Source organism: Aythya fuligula, chromosome Z (assembly GCF_009819795.1).
Source record: "Aythya fuligula isolate bAytFul2 chromosome Z, bAytFul2.pri, whole genome shotgun sequence".
Lineage (NCBI taxonomy): Eukaryota > Metazoa > Chordata > Aves > Anseriformes > Anatidae > Aythya > Aythya fuligula.
Window position 1 is genome coordinate 32756844 of NC_045593.1, and position 25260 is coordinate 32782103.

General features: G+C 35.5%; 1 long non-coding RNA gene across 2 annotated transcripts in view; it reads right to left on the minus strand.

The window, feature by feature from the left end:
* LOC116501055 overlaps positions 1-25260 on the minus strand; it is a 649666-nt gene that overhangs the window by 352211 nt on the left and 272195 nt on the right. For both annotated transcript variants that reach the window (XR_004254362.1, XR_004254363.1), the window contains exon 3: positions 22385-22457. This is a non-coding gene — a long non-coding RNA (uncharacterized LOC116501055). The remainder of the gene's footprint in view (positions 1-22384; positions 22458-25260) is intronic.

Sequence of the window (25260 nt, forward strand, 5' to 3'; positions counted from 1 at the left end):
GTGCTCTGCACTCGTAGCTGGAACAGTACTGATATCACTCCAGTGTTGGGTCTATTGCTGTGTAGTGCTGGAACAGCATCAGGACTCCTTCTGAGCCCCCAAGAGCCAGCAGGCTGGGGGTGCGCAAGTGATCGGAAGGGGACATTGCCGGGGCAGCTGACCTAAACCAACCAAAGGGATATTCCTTAACACCTGATGTCACACTCAGCAATAAAAAGGGGGGCTCTCGTGGGGGAGGGGGCTGTTCCTCCTGAACAACCACTACGTGTTTTGAGGCCCTGCTTCCCAGGATGTGGCTGAACATTGCTCATTGATGGGAAATAGAGAATAATTTTTTTTTTCCCTCTCTCTGTGCTTCCACACGGACTTATTGTTTCTTTTGTTTCTTTTTTTCCTCCCCATTCCCTTTCCCTTTAATTAAACCTTTCTCATCTCAAACCTCGAGTTCTCTGTGTTGTATTTTCTCCCCCTTCCTCTTTGAGGAGAGTTGGAGTGAGAGAGCGATTGCGGTGGAGCTCGGCTGCCCACTTGAGTAAAACCACCACATACCAGTAAAGCTGTTAGAAGAAGAAAGTTTTCAGAAGGGACTGGGATATGAATCCAACAGAAATAAAAACTGAGCAATTGAGGAGTGACTAAGAAAGAGCTATGAGACAAAAAGGAAGTGAATCATAGAATCAAAGAATCACAAAATCATAGAATATCCTGAATTGGAAGAGACCCACAAAGAACATAAAGTCCAACTCCTGGATCCCCAAAGGACCACTCAAAAAATCTGAGCATGTGTCTGAGAACATTGTCTAAACACTTCTTGAACTCTGGCAGGCTCAGTCTTGTGTCCACTTCTCTGGGGATTCTGTTCAAGTGCCTGACCAATGTCTCTGTGAACAACTTTTTCCTGATGTCCAGCCTGAACCACCCCGTCACAGCTTCAAGCCATTTTTATTTATTTTTATTTTTATTTTTATTTTTATTTTTTATTTTATTTTTATTTATTTATTTATTTATTTATTTTTCAAGCCAGTCTGTTAAATAATAATAACAGTAACAGTAACAGTAATAGTAATAGTAATAGTAGTAATAATAATAATAATAATAATCTCTGAAATTATTTGTCATCATGCCAAAATATTAGATTAGCAAGGAAGATGCAGAGTACAGACTATACAAAAACAAACAAACAAACAAACAAACAAACAAAAAAAAAAAAACAAAAAAAAACACTTATCTGTATGCTTCCCTTGTTAAAGAGTCCTTGGAGACAGCTATGTTATTTTTCAGTGTTTCCTGTAATTATGTTAAGCTGTTCTGTCTTTGATCATCTGTGTGGCCTGTGTTCCAGATGGGGAAAGCACAATGCCTAAGCTTCATGTTAGTCAGGGAGTTTAGCCAAAAGTCTGAAACTGATAAATGGGAGCAGAGCCAACAAATCATTGGCTTTTCATACATGATTATTATTCATTTATTTATTTATTTATTTATCTGCGGGGGGTGGGGGGTTGGGGGGTGGGAAGAGGGGGCAAGCCAATAAAGTCTTCACAGGAGTCCTGGGACAAATCCACTCACTGTGTTCTAAATAATACTCTCAGTGTACAAATAGAGACATGGAAGGACTGGTGAATTCATGTTTGTATTTTGGTGAAACTCCCAAAACTCAGATTTTTACAGAAGCTGTATATAATGGAGAATATGGATTAATGTCTCATTGTTATTTTGAATGTAACATAAGGAGTGAGATCTTCCTGATAAGATTTTTTTATAATGCCTTGCTTTTTACAAAGAATTTTGATATGCATATTTCTTGTAGTGAATTGAATGTAGGCGTTCCTTTTTAAAATGACAAAAGCACAATTGTCTAAAACAAACCCTTTCATCTGCCATACACCAGAACTTCGGTATTTTACCTAGGTATTACTGTATAGTTTTCTTCAGTCTAGTCTTGTAATTGTTTTGAAAAAAAGAAAGTTAAAGGGAAAATTCTGTGTAGAATATAAAAAGATCTCCTCCACTCTCCTTCCGACCCCCCCCCCCCCCAATTTTTCAGTAGTACAGTGACTTTGAAGACAGTCATATTAGAATCAAAAAGGTACTATTAGTGCTGTGATCAGCAATTTAACAGCAAAGAAAAATCTACAAAGGTTTAGATGTTTTACTGGCACACAAACAAGAGAAGGTAGTTGAAGAAAGCCTAAAATAGTAAGTAACAGTTGCTAAAGTATAAATTGAAATGTGTGCTAAAGTGTGAAGACTGGTTTCACTTGTATTTCAAATAATAAGACATTTTTCTCATCAGTAAGAGACATAATGTTATAATCCTGAGTCAAAACAACATCTATCATTCAGCTGACATTTTGTGAAAGAAAACTCAGTCATTAAGATTTCTTCCCTTCAGTTAATATTTTCCTCTTTCACTCTCTATCAACTTTACTTATGCGCTTTCAGAAGATATTTTCCTTTACAAAAAGTCCAACGTTACCAAATACCTCATCTGGGATGTTCTCTGGTACAGAGGAAATAGAATGTGTTGTAGTTGCTTTGTCATTCACCGCTGTAAAACAGAGAAATGCAGTAGCAATGTGGCCGGAGAAGCTAGGGAAACTACTATGTCATTTTTGTTACTCACTTATAAGCTTCAGGTCCCACCTGAACTTTTCATAGACACATACAGGAGAAGATAATACAGTATCCTTTGCACGTTTCACATCCCTCAACATATAACGGTAATCTAGTATGAGAAAGAGATAGTATGGACCAAAACTTGTGTAGCCAAAATGTAAAGTTTAACCCAGCTAACTTTAACTCTACTGGACATGTCCAGGTCCTGAGATAAAAAATATTTTTCATTTACTTTTTTTTTTTTTTTTTTCAGAGTATCCTTTTGTTTGGAAAAGACTGTTAAGATCACCAAGTCCAACTGTTAACCTAGCACTGCTGAGCCTACCACTAAACCATGTCTCTAATCACCATAAATTCATATCTTTTGAATATCTCCAGGAATGGTGACTCAGTTGCTTCCCTGGACAGCCTGTCTCACAACCCTTTCAGTGAAGAATTTTTTCTAATATCCAGTCTAAACCTCCCCTGGTGCAAACCTCCCCACCCTCTTTTCCTATTACCTGTTGCTTGAGAGAAAACACTGACCCTCAACATGCTACAAAATTCTTTAAGGCAATCATAGAGCTCAATATTCATAGAATCATAGAATACCCCAAGTTGGAAGGGATCCATAAGGATCACTGAGTCCAACTCCTGGCACCACACAGGTCTACCCAAAATTTTAGACCATGTGACTAAGTGCATAGTCCAAATGCTTCTTGAAGTCCGACAGGCTTGGTGCAGTGACTACTTCCCTGGGAAGCCTGTTCCAGTGTGCAACCACTCTCTCGGTGAAGAACTTCTTCCTGATGTCTAGCCTAAATCTCCCCTGCCTCAGCTTGACATCATTCCCGCAAGTCCTATCCCTGGTGATTAAGGAGAAGAGGTCGGCACCTGCCCCTTCATTCCCCCCCGTGAGGAAGCTGTAGACCGTGATGAGGCCTCCTCTCTTCCAGGCTGAACAGGCCCAGTGACCTCAGCCACTCCTTGTACATCTTCCCCTCTAGTCCCTTCACCATCTTCGTCACCCTCCTCTGGACACTCTCCAACAGTTTAATGTCCTTTTTGTACTGTGGTGCCCAGAACTGCACACAGCACTCGAGAAGAGGCTGCACTAGTGCAGAGTAGTGCGGGACAATCTCTTCCCTTGACCTACTAGCTATGCAATGCTTGATGCATCCCAGAATATGGTTGGCCCTCCTGGCTGCCAGGGCACATTGCTGGCTCATATTCAACTTGCTGTAAACCACAACCCCCAGAACTCTCTCTGCAGCGATGATCTCCAGCATCTCATTGCCCAATCTGTATGTATAGCCAGGGTTGCCCCGTCCCAGGTGCAGGACCCAGCACTTGCTCTTGTTAAACTTCATGCAGTTGGTGATTGCCCAGGTCTCCAGTCTGTCCAGATCTCTCTGCAAGGCCTTTCTACCCTCAGCAGAGTCTACAACTCCTCCAAGTTTGGTGTCATTGGCAAATTTACTCAAAACACCTTCTAGTCCTACATCCAAACCATTTATAAAAACATTGAAGAGGACTGGCCCTAAAATGGAGTCTTGGGGGTCCCCACTAGTGATGATCTGCCAGCCAAATGTGGCCCCATTTACCACAATCCTTTGAGCCCTGCCCATCAACCAATTGCTCATGCATTGTGTGATGTTTTTGCTTAGCTGTATGCTGGACATTTTGTCCAGTAGGATCCTATGGGAAACCGTGTCAAAAGCCTTGCTGAAGCCCAAAAAAATCACATCAGCTGGTTTCACTTGGTCGACTAGATGGGTGATCTTGTCATAAAAGGAAATCAAATTTGTTAGGCAGGACCTACCCCTCGTGAATGCATGTTGGCTGGGACCAATGACTACATTGTGCCCTAGGTGCACTTCAGTAACTTGAAGGACTCTCCATTTTCTTTTCTCCATAATTTTACCAGGCTCTGACGTGAGACTGACAGGTCTCTAATTGCTAGGGTCTTCTTTCTTGCCCTTCTTGAAAATTGGTACATTTGCCAGCTTACAGTCTACTGGGGCCTCTCCAGATTCCCAAGATCATTGAAAAATAATTGAGAGAGGTCCCGCGATGACATTAGCAAGCTGTTTAAGCACCCTGGGATGAATCCCATCCAGACCCATGGACTTCTATGGATCCAGGTGGAGTGGCAAATTCCACAAACGTTCAGGGTCAGTTGGGACTTTATCATTCCCACAGTCATGGTCCTCCAGCTCAGGGCACCCTGGGTCCCAAAGCCCATCATCAGTGTTGAACACAGAGGCAAAGGTGACATTAAACGTCTCTACTTTGCCTATATCCTTGTCTGTGAGGTAACCTTCCCCATCAAGTAGCAGACCTATGTTTTCTTTGGTTCTCCATTTTTTATTCATGTACCTAAAAAAAACTTTTTTATTGTCTCCCACAGACTTGGCCAGCTTCAACTCTAGTTCAGCTTTGGCCACACAAATTTTCTCCCTACAAACATGAACAGTGTCCCTGTATTCCTTCCATGTTGCCTGACCCTGCTTCCAGCAGATGTACATTTTCTTTTTTCACCTAAGATCTAGTAGAAGATCCCTGGCCAGCCAGGCTAGCCTTCTACCCTGCCTGCTTGACTTCCGATATTTTGGAATTGTCTGATCCTGTGCTTTTAGGAGGCAGTGCTTAAAGACTGACCAGCACTGATGGACACCAATGCCTTCAAAAGCAGTTTCCCAGAGGACCTTGCTGACTAGTTCCCTGAGCAGCCTGAAGTCTGCTTTCCCTGTATTCAAGGATGAAGTTTTGGTGGCAGTTTTCCTTCTGTCACCTAAAATTTTAAATTCAGCCACTTCATGGTCACCATGGCCAAGACGGCCACCAATTGCCATGTCCCCCACAAGACCCTCTCTGTTTTCCAGCAACAGATCTAGGAGGGCACCTTTCCCAGTTGGCACCCTTAGCATGTGCACCATGTGCACACATAAAGGACATCGAGGTGCTTTATGAACCTCCTGGACTTGCTCGTATCAGCCGTGTGGTGATCCTAGTTGACTTCTGGCAAGTTGAAGTCCCCCATAAGGACAAGGGCAGTTGGTCTCAAGGCATCTCTTAGTTCCACAAAAAGAAGTGTTTTTTTTTTTTTTTTTTTTTTTTTTTTTTTTCAGAATTATATCACTTAAAATTAGGAAAATCGAGTTTAGGTTTAAATTAAATGTAGTACGTTTTTGTCATTTGTAGTTTAGACATGAAAGTGATCTCTTCTTTTTACAAGAGTCATGAGTAGATGCCTGAGATCTGTACAGAATGTTTTATAACCGTTGCATGCCAATTCTGCAATGTTAATAATTCTATTACAAGAACGATTTTCATTAGATATATTTACATTCAGAGTTTGATGTTTGTCTTCTGTGTCACTGAAAATTGACCTTTAATTACCAACACCTGAGTTTCCAAAAGATGTTAAGATACTTATTCTCCAAAATCTTTGTGAGGATCCATAACTCTCAGGCAAATGAGACAACACAAATTCCCTTTTTTTTTTTTTTTTCCTGATCACATTTCATCTCTTTGATCACTATCAGAAGACACAACCAGAGACACTGTAAAATATCCATGTAACTTATGAACAAGTATAATCTGCAGCTGACACCATCCAATAATTTAAAAAAAAAAAAAAAAAAAAAAAAGTACAAAGTTTCTGCAAATTTTCACAGGTTGCATTCAACAGATGTTGAGGTAAGAAGAATTCACTAATACAAAGGAAGACTTTTTTCTCTTCAGTTTCCAATCTCATATGATTTGACTGGTAAATATTTATCATGAAAGCAAGTCAAAATGGTTTTAAAGATTTTAAACATTTGAAGTTTAAAATCATGTTCTTTGTTAATCACAAAGGAATTTCACATACTGATACCTTCAGTGTTATCTTTTGTCCAGGTTTCATCTGGGTAGTTCTTCATAGTGTACTGTGTACTGTGTACTCATAACATAGTGTACTGTGTTTTCGATTTAGGAGAAAAATAATGCTGATAATACACTGATGTTTTAGTTGTTGCAGAACTGTGTTTACATTAAGAGAAGGACATTTCAGCTTCTGCCATGCCAGTGAAGAGACTGGGAAGACGGCTAGGAAGAAGAAGCTAGCAAGAAGCTAGGAAGGGACACAGCAAGGACAGCTGACCTAAACTGGCCATTACATATGATATCATGCAGAAAACCAACTGTGAAGGTTGGCTTAGGGGGGACAACCACAGCTCAGGGACTGTCTGGCAATTGCGTTGTGCATCACTTGTTCTTTATACATACACACACACACACACACACACACATATATATACATATATCATATCATATCATATCATATCATATCATATCATATCATATCATATCATACTAATATAATAAAATATATTATATTATATGTCATATAGAGTATTATATTAATATAATATGTATTGTATATATTATACAACATATATAATATGTTATATAATAATATAATATATATTTTTAATTATAATATTTTTAATTATTATAATATTAATCATCAAAATATTTAATAAAACAGGTCACTTCTACCAAGTAGTTAAGAATTCAAAACATTAATTTATCTCCCAAAAGCATATAATTTGACTAAGATAGAAAGCAGCAGATACATTCTTTTTTTTTATCAAGTCTAGCCACTGTTGTTGATATACAAATGGCTACATGCCAGTATCTGACATTTTGGCAAATTAGCTTTTGTATTTTGAGCTTATTTTCTGTATTTCTTAAGTAAAAAGAGAAAAAGGAAAAAGGTGGGAAAAAAAGAAATACACAGAGCTTTAGGAGGAATGTGGGTTTTCTCACTTTAATAGAAAGTGTTGAATATCTCAGGGATATTTTACCTGAGTGTGGGTTTAAGTATAAAGAATCCCCACCTTCACAGGAAGGTCCAAGCTACAGAAGACTAATTTATTTTCAATTTTCCATAGAAATGATGAAGTTAGTTTATAGCTGTCTTGAAAGTCTTTCTGATTAAGCGCAAGTATTCCATATATGTTTGAGTACTTGTCCTTGAGGTAGGCATGCTATCTACTTAAAACAGTGACTTCATTATGTACAAATGGTAGTCATAGAACAAGATAGTTAAAACCTGTTATATGTAATCTTTAAAGTTATCATACACTTTTTTTTTCTTTTCTTACTTACAACATTTCTGTAAAAATGTTTTTCTGTACAGTAAAATTTAATGATATTGATAACACTATTGTTCACTTGAATAATCTTTCTTAATTCATTGCAATTTAAGCATCTGCAGCCAAATACACGTTTCTCAAAAATAGACACCAACTAATGTAATAAAATATACACTTCTATGAAGCACTTGAAAAAGATCAGTATATATTTTTGAAGTAGCTTACTGATAGCCTTGAAAAATATCCTCACAAGCAATAATTTAAGAAATCTAATAAATGATTAATAGAATAATAAAATATATAATATAATATAATATAATATAATATAATATAATATAATATAATATAATATAATATAATATGATAGAAAGGAAACTATAAACAGCATTCTAGGTGATGTTCAACTGTATTAAATGAAAATAACCTATAAAATATAAAATTACAAGATTTCACAATCTCTTGTATTACTTATTCTGAGATGTTATGAAAATCCACTTTCCAATCTTTTACATGATGTTACTTACTAGACTAGGATGTACACAATGAGTTCAGCTGCTGTGTTTTATCCCTTTGTATGTAGATTGTATCTCAAAAATAATATAAAATGTTTTCATAGAATTATAGAATCATAAAATGGTTTGGGTTGGAAGGAATCCTGAAGACAATGTAATTCTGATCCCCTTGTCATGGGCAGGGAAACACGTATTTGTATGTTGTTTTCTGGTATTCTTGTTTCATACAATTTAATATTAAAACTAATACTCCTTAGGAACACTGGGCCATTGTTGTGGTCAACATCTCATATGTGAATGAGATGTTTCACTCTTAAGAAAATATTAAAATATTAATCCAGTGTACTCTTACCCATGATGTTGTAGGGTAATTTTTCATGTACAGGAATTTAAAGACAGTTTTATTGATTTTATTGATTTGAGCAGAGGAAACTTTTATCTATTTTATCTATTAATTTTACTGCAACTCAAATATTTACAAATATAATTACAATTGTAAATGATATACAAAGACTGGTGATATATGAGTTTTCTCTGATTCCTATTTATACTGTAAAACTGATTTGTGTGAGAACCTAGTCTGATTGGAGATACAAGAGGAACAACTACGTTTTTTATCCTGCACAGAACGGAACACGTGTTCTCTCATTCAGATATCTTCCTTTCCTGTAGGAAATTAAAACATAAGAATAAAAAGTTCAGAATAAGTTTTTAGTTGTTTTAATACAGCTACTTCTTAGCCTTGCTTGCTGCAACACTATGTTTCACTGTGCTTGCAGCAACATGGTGTTTCTCAAGGTAAGCTTTTGCCCAAATGTATTGTTTATTTTATTTTATTTTATTTTATTTTATTTTATTTTATTTTATTTTATTTTATTTTATTTTATTTTATTTTATTTTATTTTATTTTATTTTATTTTAAAGAAACTAATGTTGCAGAAGGCTATGACACTAGCTGGTACATAGCATCAAGATGTTTAGGGAGTTGGAGAAGAAGAAAAAATATCTCCCTTATCTTTTATTATAGTGTCAACAAAACCTGCAGCCATTTCAGACAGAATAGTTATAGGCATCAAATAATCTTTACCAATCAAAATTTTGGAATGTTAATATGAAGAACTCCATCTTCTATAATGCAAGCTGCATCTCTATACTTGAGCTATAAAAATTGTTGGTACATGTTCTGAAGTGAGTGCTCCTGGATTTATGAAACTGCAGATCCATTAGTTCTTACCATCCCTAATGTTTGATAATTTTTGCTTCCTCTTTTATGTCTCCTCTCCTAATTACATGAAAAAAAGAAATTAGTTGTTATCGGTTTTTGTGTATATGAAATGAAATCATGGTAACTGTTAAAGAGATGTGCAAAAATAAGATTCAGTAAAGAAGTAGGATGGTATTTAGAACCATAGTAGCATCATAATCCATTTTTTAAAATGCAGATTAGCCAAGAGAAATTTAAACAATGCCTTCTGCTCATTCCTGATAGTAATATGCATAGTCTGCATCACTGTGTAATTCAAAGGAATAATTTCACAGTATGCTGAAGACAACTAACTTGGCATAGTTGACTTATTGACATCAACTGTCCTCCTGCTGTCACTTTTAATTCTCAATAAACAATCGTCTCTAGTATCCTCTACTTCCAGAGACAATTCATGGTCTGTGAATGATGAGGGTCATTCAGGACCTTACTATTTTCTTGTCTAGTATCTGAAAACATTAATAATGAAACTAATTGGACAAAATGACAACTTTGAATTTGGTTTTGTAAAACAAATATTTTTCTCCAGTTATACAGAGTCATATTTATATTACACTGGATACTTTTAATCAGAAGGATTTTGAGGCATTTTCCTTACAAATTTTCATTATAAAACAAATAAAATAAAATAGCCTTCTTACGGGGAACTTTGAGTTTGATATTGATTATTATGTTGATTTTTATACATTAGTTAGATTTTTATATATTAGCTAAAGCATACATAAAAGCTCAACTAGTCAGCTACTAAAAAGTCTACCTTTTCTTAATGGTGTTTATTGGTAACTTTAATGGCATGACATTAGGTAAATATCAATACAATATATATATATTTTTTCTGACTTCATTCTCCTTTGGCATCCTATTTAATCAGTTTTATATCACAATAAACCCATTCAGATGAATGGATTTGTCCAGATGCCACAATGGAGATGGTTCTTAGGATGTAACAATTAAAAGTTGCAGAAGTGAAGGGGACTCTATGGGAAGATTTGTGATATATGTAGTAATAATTCATGTTAAGAAGATGGTTGATATTAATAAAGAAGGGGGAGATGTGGGAGTGTGGCCATAGGGGTCGACAAGTCCCATGGTTGGAGATAACATCACACTCTTAACCATGAGGCCATCAAGAATGTAAGGAGTTTAGAGGGAACAAAGAAGGGTGAGTCAGGAGACTCCATGCCATCTTGGACTGCTTTTTCTCCAGACGTTAAGGCATGGAAGTTGCTGGCTGTTTGCTGTTGCCGGGTAAAGTTGTTTGACCAATGAAAAGTTGTTTTGAAAAGGACTGCTGTGGGGCGAAAGGTGAAAGAGGGGCGCCTGTCCTCAAGATGAAAAGGCAACATGATACAATGAAGTTATGTCATCAATAAAGAAGTACAAAAAAGGAATGAATAGGGACAGGCTAGCAGAACAGAGACCAGGACAGGAACAGGCACATTGATTGTCTCATGAAGACAGGTTCAGCCAAACTCAGCAAACCACTCACAGAAGTTCATATAGAAAGTTGCTGGAAATGGCACAGTGGAGCTGGAAAGAAGCTCAATCTGAGAGCAGACCAGCACACACAACTGCCCCGCACTGCTAAGCAATTGCGCGTTATGGGGACCTTAGAAATGTCCTTAGAAACAAAGACTGTTCTGGTAACCTTACAGCTTATTCTCTTTATTAACAGTCAGTTTATGATCCTTCAATATGGGACCAAATTGAGGTCAAGGTGTGGGACTCTGCAACTAAAAACAACAAGGTGGCAGTGGGATTGCTCAGCACCTGGTGAGCAATCTCTGAGGCCTTAAAGAGCTGTGTGGGACCACAGTCAGAAACATGTGGTTTGCCAGACAGTGAGGGAGCTGCGGGGTTGTCTCCCGATCCTTCTGCTACACCATTGTCTCCCCTGCCACTACTGCCATTGCTGGCTGTTATGCCCCCTGGTGACCCGAATGTTCCTTTTGACCCAGGCCCTATTGGGGGCCTAAAAGGGGATGGAAATGTTTCCCTTCGATCCGGGAAGAATAGGATACATAAGGCCCGAAGGCTGACTTGCTTAACAACTTAAAGCAAGACATATTGTTCCCATGACTAGCCCTGGAACTCTCTGGTGTTTGTAATCAAGAAAAAGAATGGAAAATGGAGACTGTTATATGATCTGAGAAAAATTAATGAAGTCATGGAAGATATGGGATCACTTCAACCAGGATTACCATCTCCAACTATGCTCCCTCAGTCATGGACATTAATAGTAATAGACTTAAAGGGTGGTTTGTTAAACACTTGCCAGAATTCGGAAAATTTTGCCATGTTTCTGTTTCAATTTACACCTTTTCTGATTGTACACATGTATAGGCATACTTGGGTTTAATATGTAAAAGTAATGTTCTGTATATTTAGAAAGTTTGATGTTCGTGTGTGCGTGTTGGTAGAGCGTAGACTTCCCGCACACCCAACGTTGTTTACTTGCCTTTTATGAATATTACTAAATTCAGATTGACTTGTATCTTCATTTATAACACTGATAAGCAGCAGAAGGGAATAAGATACTAGGAATGTTCATGAAACTTTACATGTTGAGAAATGCAAAAGTATTGAAACATGGAATTAGAAATTAGAAAGAGATTGATTAAGAATGAATATGTGCTACATTTGCAATGTACTATGCTTGTGCTGCGCTTAGACCTCCAGATAACAGGAGCCTCTTGGACCCCGAGAACCAGATCAAAACAACCTCATGGTTCAGACTTTAACCAAGGGGTCTGAGATAAGGAGGACAGTTCACAAAGTGAAAAGATAAAGAATGTCAAACATGCAAGGCCTCAAGATAACAGGAGCCCCTTAGACCCCAAGATCCAGATCAAAACAACTTTATGGCCCAGGTTGTGACCAAGGCCTCAGAGAGCATGGCAAAGAGATGAGGTGAAAAGTTCAACCCTGATGAAGACATCTTACTTCATCCCCACAAACCTCAGCGCCCACCACCACAAAGCACCGCGCAAGCACAGCCAAGAGGAATTTATGGAAATGACTTCTTGTAGCTAATTTTAATACTAAGTGGGGACAGGTTATGCATATGTATAGGTGTATTGGGAAACTTCATGCATATGTAACTCTTTACTGCATGTAACCAAAGCAAGTTGCCGTGTTAGAGGCGCACGACTTTGGTGGAATTACCCCGTGCTGCCCAGCACTGAATAAACATACCTATTTTACAATCTTACTGATTGTGGAGTCAGCTTTCCGTGAGTCAGTATCATTCAATTTCTTTTCACTACTAATGTAAATATGACATCTGCCTCTCTCTTCCCCCTTCCCTGTATATTAGCTTCTCTCATGCCATCTTATCATTTGGGATCTTCCTGGTAAAGAGATTTATTTTTGAGCAGGTTTTTTTGTTTGTTTGTTTTTTTTTTCTTAATTTTTAATCTTAATTTGTAAGGTGTCCCAGTTTCTCTCCCTAAATTATTAGAAAATTCTGTTGTGATCATTATCAATCTTTCAAAAACTCTTATCTGATATTGACTATGAAAGACCTAAAAGTCTTCTCAAGATATTTCACACAGTGAATTTACTCAGTAATCTTCACAGTTGTGAAAGCTAAATAGGAGCTGGGTGTGGTTTCAAGTGAAGCATGTGAACAGACTGATGTGACCTATTAAGGAGGAGCATTAAGGAGAATAGCAGTTGGTAGCTTCCTGCTGTAGAGGGTGGAGACACTTAACTGACCTGTTTTCCAGGGAATTTAGATGTTTGATGGGATCTCAGATCTGGAATTTTCTTGAGGAGAAACTGCCTAATCTTGTTTTATTCTCTAAGATCCCTTTATGTTCTTCCATGTGGACAACAATAATGTTGTCAGAAGTGGTATCAAAAGTGACTACAGAGCTCTGAGCATGATAGTCAGGGACATTGGACTGCTATAATCTTCAGTCTCCTAGTAAAGGGAAATTTTCTAAGAGGATGGGTAGTGATACTACATGTTGGCAACTGCTTGCATAGCTGGTGTCAGCAAATGGGTTTTGGTTTCTCTAACCATGGGACTCTGTCTGAGGGTCAACATCTGCTTTAGAGAGATGGGATCCACCTCCTTATTGCGGCAAAGGTATCTCTGCCAGGAGGGTTACTGATCTGATAAAAAGAGATTTATACTAGGAGCAATATGTGAGGGAGTTACCAGCAGCCCTACAAGGGCTGATCAGGGTTGAAAAACAAAGAGCCTGGAGTCATACAAATAAAATATAAAATATAATCAACAAAACAGGTAAGAAATAAAGAACAGATCACTATGGGTAAGATAATGGTGTGTGTCCACTCTAGACCACCTGATCAGGAGGAACAAGTATATGAGGTCTTCTACAGACAGCTAAGAGCTTCATGTTTCTATGACCTACTAGGCACTTCAGGGCACTTCAGCTATTGCAATGCTGGAGAGACAACACAACAAAGCGTAAACAATCCAGAAGCTTCCTGGAAAGCATCAGTAACAATGTCTTGACCCAAGTGATAAGAAATCATTGAGGAGAATGCTCTGCTGGACCTTGTACTCACAAAGGATTTGGGGGGGATATGATAGCCAAAGGCAGTTCTGGCTGCAATGACCTTCAGATGACAGAGTTCAGGATCCTGAGAGGAAGGAGCAGAGAAGAAATAAAGGTAACAAATCTGAACTTCAAGAGAGCAAGCTTTGGCCTCTTCAAGGCTTTCCTTAAAAAAATCCCATAGGATAAAATCACGAAAGAAAGAATGGTCCAAGAAAGACCGTGGTGAACAACATATTCCTCTATGAGCGACAAACTACAAACTACAGAAAATAATTCCATTGCCCTCAGATTTTTTCCTATCAAAGTAATACATTACCAGTACAAACACTAATTTCAACCAGTGAAGACTATTGATTTCACTAGCTCAGCACAACACTCTTAACAAACTGTTCAAACACTTTCAAAGCAGTATCAAAGCATCTTACCAGTAGAAAAACACAACGATCACTTGCATACATTAAAAACTGTTATATGTAAAGAGAGATCTGCAGAAATGTGAATTAAGAAAGGAAGCAAAATGAATTATTTCATTTCAGTTAGTGGATAGGCACTTAAGAGGAAGATACAATATTAATGCAATTGTTTTAAATTTCCAGTGTGTTCTTAGCAGGAAAAATAAATCACAGATTTTGAAAGATGCACATAATTCACATCCTTACAATCTCAGTTCATCTAGAAAGACTTGAAATTCCTTGTCTCCATTTTGTGTCAATGAATTATCTCATGGCAGTGTAACTAATTTCTTTGTGGTTGTTCTAGCATTATTTCTGTCTTGAAACAATTCTAGCATGTTACAACTTAATTTGTAAAACACTGAAGGATGCATCAGTTCATGAACATGCTCACTAGCAAGCTAAAAGATATTCTAAGAACTTCATCATTCATTGTATTCCTCTACAAATGCATGGTTCATACTGAAAAACATCCATTTTAGTAGCTATCTCTTTGTATTTGAGGCACAGTTAATTCTATCAATGGTGAAGTCCCTGGGTTATTTCTGAATTTTAGAGCACTCAGCTACATTTATGAGGTACAACATCTGCCTGAACTAATCATATGCAACACTCTTACAAGGATGTTTCTGTTTTAAACAAATAAAAGCACCATTTTCATACCTTTTTCCTTTTCACCAGTAGCTATATTTCCTTTGAAGGTGACAGTAGTTCTGCAAATGCATACTTGACATTTGTTCACTGTCTCCCAACCTATGCAGATTAGCTGAAACTAACATCATTCTTAATGAAACTATCATTCTTAATGAGTTGCTGGTGTATTGCTAGATGCTGAGAAATGTGTAAATAATCCAGGTACTCAGATCTTAACCCTGGCAAAAAAATTAGTTCAAGGAACCCAGAAAAGCAATAGTTTTAATCACTGTCACTCTAAATATCTAAATATTTTCTATAACTATAAACTTAATCCCGAAGTTCTGTTTCCTTGGACAGTATGAAGGTGTGTAGCATAAAGATTTATAACTGTTAATTAGTTTTCTTGCTTTCAATTTATTTATTCCTTTATTTAAAGCTGAAAGGCAATTTCAAACTGTGGTCACCAACATATATAAGAACGATACTTAGTCTTAGTCACTTTTAGTCTTTACCACTTATATTTATTTCTTTGCTAGTTAATGATTTCAAGTCTCTTTTCCTTGAAAATGTCAACATATATAATAACTATCATTAGTTATTCTTTAATTTTTGTGTTGTAATAAATTACATTCATATCAACCACATTTTTTTTCCACATTGAGGACTGGAGAAAATATTTATTTAATACTTTATTGACAGATGTCACCATCCATTTCCACTGAAACCAGATGAAGTTTTCTTTAAAGTTGTATTGAACAAATTTCAGGAAGAAAAAATAAATTTGCTTATCAGTTTAAGTAAAATCAATCTTCAAAAGGATATACTTCAACTAATAAACTTGTATATACCAAATAAACTCATATGTTTTAACACTCTACTGTTTACTTAACCTTTAAATACATTCAATAATGTAATTCAAAAAAAACATACCTATATTAATGAACGTAACGTCAGACAAAAATCATAAGTGTCTGTGACAACAGTGACTGATATTTTCAGCCTTGAAGATCTACCCAGCAATAAAGATTAACATGAAGGAAAGAATATCACATATTCCAAATCAAGTTCTGAGATCTCTCTCAGAGAGATTTATTAAATACAATTAAATTAAATATATTATTTAATTATATCATACTTTGAATGTGTCAGGAACTTTTAGTCCCTCTCAGAAACCTATTCATCAAATATGTTACAGTTAAACAACAACAACAACAAAAAAATATGAATAATGAAAGATGTAGTAGGCAGCATTTTTCTTCTACTAAAATTTAGCTTTTATAAAGGAAGCTGTGCTTATCCCATAGGATAAGCAAAATAGTATCCCATGTCTCTTTTAAAACAGCTTGAATTGAAAAAGGCAGAGTTACACCTTTCTTCACCTTAATGAGCATTTGTAGTGGACTGTGAAGTTGTTTTGGTTAATGTGAGCTTAATTACTGTTCTGGAGTAATTATACATCAGATATTTCCACATTTGTGTGGAAGCAGGGGAGGTGAAAATTGTTTTGTCAACACCTGGTGGTTACAAAGCATTCTCTTTTTCTTTCTTTTCTTGTAGAAAAGACTTGGGGGGAAAAAAAATAATGTGAAGTAATTTTTTTAAGCTTCAGTGGATATAAATTTTCCTTCAGATATTTTAACAGACAAATGTTTAATTTCTCCATGTGCAAGACAGTGAGGTAACGGAAGACATTTTAACTGCAGAGGAATGACCACCTGGTTCCCAGTCGTTCTGTCTTATAATCCCTGGATGCGCATCTGTTTCTCCTAGTTTACACTATTTATTTTTCTTGTGCTTGCTTTTCTTCAGAAGAAAATGATTTTCTTAATTTTCATGAAGAAAAGCTTTACTCTCTCTGAATCAGCATTGTGCATTAAAATACTTTTTAAAACAAACAAACAAACAAAAAAAAACAACAACAAAGTGTTTACATTAAATTGGCAATTGGCTAACAGGCAGGGCTCAAAGGGTTAGGGTAAATGGGGCTGCGTCAGGCTGGCAGGCGGTCACCAGTGGGGTCCCTCAAGGCTCCATTTTAGGGCCGGTACTTTTCAATATTTTTATTAACGATCTGGATGTAGGAATAGAAGGTATTTTGAGCAAGTTTGCTGATGACACCAAACTTGGAGGAGTTGTGGACTCAAATGAGGGTGGAAAGGCCTTGCAGAGGGATCTGGATAGGTTGGAGAGCTGGGCGATCACCAACCGCATGAAGTTCAATAAGAGCAAGTGCCGGGTCCTGCACCTGGGATGGGGAAACCCTGGCTGCACGTACAGACTGGGCTATGAGATGCTGGAGAGCAGCCTAGAAGAGAGGGATCTGGGGGTCGTGGTAGACAGCAAGTTGAATATGAGCCAGCAGTGTGCCCTGGCAGCCAGGAGGGCCAACCGTGTCCTGGGGTGCATCAAGCACGGCATCGCTAGTAGGTCAAGGGAGGTGATTGTCCCGCTCTACTCTGCGCTGGTGCGGCCTCACCTCGAGTACTGTGTGCAGGTCTGGGCACCACAGTATAAAAAGGACATGAAACTGTTGGAGAGTGTCCAGAGGAGGGCTACGAAGATGGTGAAAGGCCTGGAGGGGAAGACGTACGAAGAACGGCTGAGGTCACTGGGCCTGTTCAGCCTGGAGAAGAGGAGGCTGAGGGGAGACCTCATCACAGTCTACAACTTCCTCGTAAGGGGGTGTCGAGAGGCAGGAGACCTTTTCTCCATTAACACCAGTGACAGGACCCGCAGGAACGGGGTTAAGCTGAGGCAGGGGAAATTTAGGCTTGACATCAGGAGGGGGTTCTTCACAGAGAGGGTGGTTGCACACTGGAACAGGCTCCCCAGGGAAGTGGTCACTGCACCGAGCCTGTCTGAATTTAAGAAGAGATTGGACTGTGCACTTAGTCACATGGTCTGAACTTTTGGGTAGACCTGTGCGGTGTCAAGAGTTGGACTTGATGATCCTTAAAGGTCCCTTCCAACTCAGGATATTCTATGATTCTATGATTCTATGAAATTTCCCACTTACATAGTTGTGGAATTCTGTGGCTGGTTAGTTTAGGCTTAGGTTAGTTGCTTTTAATAGGTTTGATCAAAGAGTAACTAAATGTTTAAATTACAGTTTCATCCTATCTTAATCTCAAGACCTCCCCCTTCCCCCCAAGCATTTGCATTTTTCTTAATGATAAAATTTGAACTCACAATACAATTGTGGAAATAGAACTCTCTAGACTCTCTTTTGAATTACTGAGTTTCAAAAGCTACTGGCTTTATTTCAGTGATTTTATTTGTTATTGTATATTAAGACTGCTGTTGTTTCATTCATAAACACTCCAAAAGAGTTCAAAATAAAAACAGAAGGGAAAATGTTATGTTTGGGGGGGAAGTGACAGGGAGATTAGGGAAACCTTCCATACTAGATCTAGTCCTGAAAATAGTCATTTATAATGAAAATACCTAGATACTATTTATAGTTTTGTTTCAGCCTGGACAATATTAGCAGGAACATTATGCATGGGAGTCACACAGCTTTACACTCTAGAATACCCACAAACTACCAAGGCATAATTTATTTTTATGAGCTTCAGTTTCAAAAGATTTTTATGAACTTAATGACTTGGGAAATTATTATGGGAAACAATAATTCAGATCTGACCTTTTCTGAGCTACCTGTTATTTAATTGGTTTAGCTAGTAATGTCTTTAATTGAATTTGTCAGCAACAAAAATATGTATGCTATCAGCTGCTTACTTACATTTTATAATTATTATTACTATCTCAGATAAATATTTAAGCAAGTGAAGAAAGAGAGGGAGTAGAACAAATTCACCTACAATAACTCAAAGGGAAAAGTACTCAAAATAATTCAAAGGAAAAGTCAGTGGAAAAGTAGTAATACACACTGTTTCTTTGAAATACACCTCTGAATTAGCAGAAATTGCAGCAAGTTTTATGTCATTTAGAGAAAACATCAGAAATTTTACATCAAATAATGTATGTTGCCTATAAATATAACAAAAAACATAACATAAATACTCTATATTGTGTTATTTCCTTAGGCAGAGCTTCATGACAGAAGCATGAAAAACAGACAAATCATTGGTAAATTTGCTGAGGATGCACATTTTCCATGTCACCAACATAGACTTTAAACAGAGCCAGTCCCAGTACTGACCCCTGAGGAACACCACTTATTACTGGACACGGAGCCGATGACTGCAACACTTTCAGTGCAAAAGGAATCCAGCAAGTTCCTTACCCACTAAGTGGTCCATCCATCAAATCCATGTCTCTCCAATCTAGAGGCAAGGATATCATGCAGGACAGTGTCAAATGCTTTTCACAAGTCCAAGTAGATGGTGTCAGTTGATCTTCCCTTACCCCTTAGTTCTTTTTCTCCATAATTTCTCCACTTAATTAAGTGGTAAAGTGACATTTGTGCTGATATAAAGGCTAAATGAAATGGATTTTTTTAACCACAATTAAAGTACTGCCAGCTGTGTGGGGAATGATGATTATTTTTTTCCACAATGTACAATTTTGATCCACAAGACCTATTTTTAATTTGAGGTACAGTTGACTCTACAGACATCTGGGCATTGACCCTGTGAAGGGTCAATGTGCAAGATGTGAATCATTGTCATAAGACATAATTGTTTTGTAATCTGGTTCTTTATCTTCAGCATTTGAACTCACTCCACCAACACATTTCAGAGAACTAAATAGCTGTCAAGTTAATGTTCAAACTCAACCAATCTAGACTGGCTTCAGAAATATGGCATAGAGGTTAAAGCTGTAATTTTGGATTGCTATGCTATAAAACTGCCAGTGCTAGAATTTTAATACATTAATTTAATACTCACGTATTATTACTAATAATATAATTTTTATCAAAATAACCTTACAAATATTATTCTTTAACCCTATGATCAACAAAGATAAAATATTGCATCTTATTTGCTTATATGTACACTTTCCAAATTTTTAATAAACTACAAGACATTTATTTTAAATCATGACGATATATTTTCTCCCTTTAGAAGTACCTCAATTATCATTAAAATTTATGTTCATTTAAGTTTACACATGCAGGAGATCTGCAGGATATGAAGTTTGCTTAATTCAGAATGATTTTTTTCCATAACATTTGAAATAGACAATATATGGATATTGAAAATTGTATTTCACTGTATATCTAACATTAAATTAGGAATTATAAAAGTGAATTATAAAACAAAGCTAAAATAATAAAAACTTTGGTATAAGTTGGAGTCATGCATTTATTTATTTGTAGTATTTTCTTCCCATTCTCTTTTTATTATAATTGATTAATTCAAATAAATTTCTTGTGAATGATAAAGAGACAGGAAATTATAAGAAAATACCTTTATTCAAGATTTACTGTCTCAAAAGAAAATAGCAGCTGTCTCTTGGGGATAAGTGTGAAATAACAGGGATAAGTGTGAAATGTAAATAATAATTTTAACTTCACATTTAATCAAATAAACACTTGTTGAAAAGGCCAAGTTTATATTTTAGTTTAAGAATGTGAACAGGATTTAAGAACATGCTTTTTTAATTTGGGCAAAATACATTACTGCATGGAAATTATTTAGAATTTTATAGTAGGAGTAAAGAGGGGATAATCCTATTACTTTCAATTAAAGTAATTTATATTTTATCTAAGTAAATTAGAGGATGACCAGATGGCATGATTATATCATACTTTAATCTGCTACTGATTTTTCCAAGGGAAGAAAAAAATCTTTCAATTTTATCTTTCAATATTTAAATGGAATTTTATTGTTAATAATCACTCAAATAAATAGACACTGCTTGTGGGAAATCACTTTTGTTTTCAGATAAAAATGTAGTAGATGACATTATATCTCAATCGGTATCACAATCAGAAGCCATTCAGAAGACTAACACAATAACATACTCAGGACTGGGTGATCTTTATATTTTAATATCACATATGATTTAGTGTGTTTATTTTTTTAAATTATGAGAACATAAAATAATGAGAACATAAAAGAAGTAAAGAATAAGAATTCATGCTACATTTTAGCATCTTAGCTCTGTAACTGATGCACTCCATATAATGCCAATTTTTGTTTTCACATAATAAGGATGTACAACTGAAGTTGTAAAACTCTCATTCTGGTTTTATTAATGAATGGATATATACACGTTAAAAAAAAAAAAAAAAAGTGTTTGTCTCAACAAAAGCCATATGACATCTCACTGAAAGATCAAGATATGTATTTTTTTAGTACTCAAGCTCCAGTAGTAACATTAGCTCTGAGTCTGTAGCAAAATAAAATGAGTATGAAATATTAAGGATGGTTAAACATCTGGAGAACAGGAAAAAATAATTATAATACATAAAACCAGAAAACAACAGTCTTGATTATCTGAATTGTGAGTTAAACAATGACTAGTCCAGTGACTACTGGGCTGCTCATTACTCAGAATTGTTCTAACATATAGAAACGTGGCCACCACAATCGCTCCTGTTATTTTTGCTAAGAGTCTAAAAGTAAAAAAAATTTAAAAATCTCTTTTAGAAAGCACACTTGCCCCTAAAAAATTTATATAAATTAGACTGTTGTACATGTTATTAGTTTGTTGCCAAGATCAGCTGAGCTCATAAATTCATAAATTATATAAACATAATAAAATAATTTTAATAAATATGAAATATTTATAAACATATATTTATACATATATATGTTTATATATAAACATAACATTTACTCAGTCAGGGAACACAGTCACCTCTTAGATCTATTTGTTTTTCTTGTATTCAGGAAAAGAAAAGCCTTTATCCAGTTGTTATACTATAGTGGTGGTAGTGAGGGGTAGGGGATGGGGTGGGGTGAAACCTATGAAGATAAAAGTCAGTATCAAAGATTGCTGAGGGATGCAAGCTCTATGTAAATAATTACAGTTATCACCCGATTTCCAGACATACAGAGGCTTAGGATTTCTGGAAAGTAGGCACTGAGTACATTTGAACGTGTGCTGTTTATATGATATAAAGGTGAAATTGTAAATATAGATTAAATCTGATACAACTCAGAGTTCCTACACAACAAGTTAATTGTAGCCTTAAAATTTTGGGGTTTTCCAAGAAAACAAGGAAGACAATTCTCAAGTTTTGTTACACAGACACAGTAAACTCTAAAAGGATAGTATTTTACCAATTAAATCTGAAATGACATTTTAACTGATAAAAAAAATATCTAAATCAACTTACCACCTCACCACAGTGTCCACACAGAAAAATCAATGACTGGAGGATGAAAAGTGTAAGACTCTTCAAGTTTTCCCTGGGAAAAAAAAAAATATATATATATATATATATATATATAAAGTATAATTTGCATATCTGTAGTGATACCAATTGATCCAATTGAAATATAAGAACACTGAAAAGGAATATGGACTGGGAAGCTTCTGACAGTGCAAAGCCTCTTTTGTTAAGTGATCTTGATAACACAATAATAAGGTCTATTTTCCACTATATAGAGTGTAAGGAGGTGAAAGTAGAAACTTGGAGATGCCTGCAAGAGTTGTATTTCCAGCTACTGCTCCAAAATAATTGCTAGCAAACAAGAATTTCTTGCTCTCATGTATCCTCAGAATACACCAAAACAAATCTAAATTCAAATATATTTTTTTCTTTAGATTATGATTTTAGACGTGTATATAGAATTGCAATAAGATAATAATAAAGACAAAATAACTAGATATTATAGATACTGTGTTATGTGTTTGCTCTCATGACTGTGTCACTGGAATCAAAAGTACTAGGGCTAGTAAAGAAATAATTTGCAGGTTTTAAGAAATCTACACAAGGCACATCACATTTCTATGTCAGGGAACAAATCAAAGAGAAAGTCAAACAAAACTTACAATCCCCCATCCCACCCCGCTTCTCTTTCACATTACATACATTCTATGCAGACAGAATCATACAATCTTTCTGTGCAAGTAGAATCATAGAATCACAGAATCATAGAATCATGGAATCATAGGGTTGGAAAGGACTTTAAAGACCATCTAGTTCCAAACCCCCTGCCATAGGCAGGGATGTCACCCACTAGATCAAGTTGGCCAGGGTCTCATTTAACCTGGTTTTGAAACATTCTATGATGTTCAAGATGGTTTGAAGTACAAGATAGTTTGAAAGCAGAAAAAAAATATATTAATTTCTATAACAAGATCCAGGATTTAATAAAGCTGACAGTATGGTCTCCTTGTGTCTGTTGCCTCCACACTGACATCTGAGGTCCCCCTTCTTCACAGTCTTAAGTCTAACTTGATTAATTCATTGATTTTTCAATCCGGTATCACCAGATAAACAGAAACAGTTTCATCTTCTTGAAATCTGAAACCTTTTAGCAACTTTTAAATGTTATTAAAGAGGTAACATAATTACTTCAAAATGTGATCTAATCATTTGAATGTCAAACCGCAGGTTAAAACTATAACATACTCAGGCAATTGAATAATTGTAATTTCCTTCAAAATTATCACTTAAAATTTAATTTCTCTTTCTTTTTCTTATTTAACAATTAAAAGATTTTTGTGTGTGTTTGTGTATTAATCATATTTATTATGCATTTTTTCTTAAAAGTTGGCTACTTTTTTTTTTTTTTCCTAGTGAACCATAATTTGGAAAAAAAGAAAATAATATATATATATATATAAATCCAAGACCCATGCTTAGTTACACTAATTTTATCTAAAAGTAAGAAAAATTAAAACTTTTTTTTTTTCTATATCTTAAATAAAAATATTCCCTTCCTGGAATTATAATTGTAAAAATGTTTTGGTATAAAACAAACAAACAAACAAAAAACAACAAATCACCTTGGCAACATGCATCTATTCATATAAAAGTTCCTGATAATAAATTTATGTTTATACCATTTTTATTTTGCACAGGAATAACAGGTTCATTTACAAAATTCAATTAAATAAAAAAAAATAAATAAAAATTCTGTTAAACAAATCATTAATTTCCATTATACACTTTGAAATATACATAATTTTTCATTTTAAATTAAAAAAATTCAATTTTGCTTTTAGTATGTTGAGGTAAGAATATCTGCATTTTATCTCTGAAGACTTTTTTTTTTTTTGTCAAAGTGTATTTTATTGAATCACCGTCTAACAACATTGTTCATAATTCTCAATAATTCTGATTTATAAATTTGCAGTTACCAGAAATTAGGCTGTTAATTACTAACATTGCAATTAATTTTAATTTTACTAGTAAAAAATTAAGTATTTCCAAGAGGAATGAAGTTCTGAAATGTTCTTCAGGATAGGATGAACTGAGTTAAAAGTAGCTACTTTTCTAATAGCATTTTTTTTTCTTCTTTTATTCCCTTTCTTTTTCTCTTTTAATTCCTTTCATTTTGTTTGTTTGCCTGTTTGTTTGTTACTAGAAAGTTTAAGGGCAAAGCACTAAGTGACAAAGTGACAAAGACTTTCAATGTATTTGTAGTATGATTATATTTAGGAATATGAATGATGATATCAAAAAAAAAATGCATATTCTAAAGCTTACTTCAGTCTTACCCTATGGTTCTAAATATATCTCACAATTCCAGAGTGGTGCCAAGTGCCGCATTGAATCAGTAAAGATACCTTCCTGACCTTAGGTGACCAGAACACAGTACACCAAAAGCCAAAACTGAAACCAAATTTGAAAAAAAAAAAAAAAAAAAAAAAATCAATGTCTGTCTTGAATGTTACAGATATTTCATTTTTGAAAGATTCCTTCTCCTACTTTCTTGTTATAATATTTTAATAAACCACTCAAAACTCTTATAGTCTTCTTTACTATTGGAGGTGGAATAAGTAAACTGGAAAGGTGTGAACTTCATCTCAAAAGATGCCAAAATGTACAGAAGTGTTGATCCTGTGTGTTACTCTCTCTCACTTATTGAGGAAGATCTCATTATTCTGAATTAATGTCTGTGTTTGTAGACTTATTTTTTATTTATTTTACTTTTTATTTATTTTTATATATATATTTTTTTTCTGTAGGTAAAGAACTGTAAAGAATTATGAACTGCAAGAGAATTTATCACTGTATCTGGAGCATTTATTTAAGGTGAT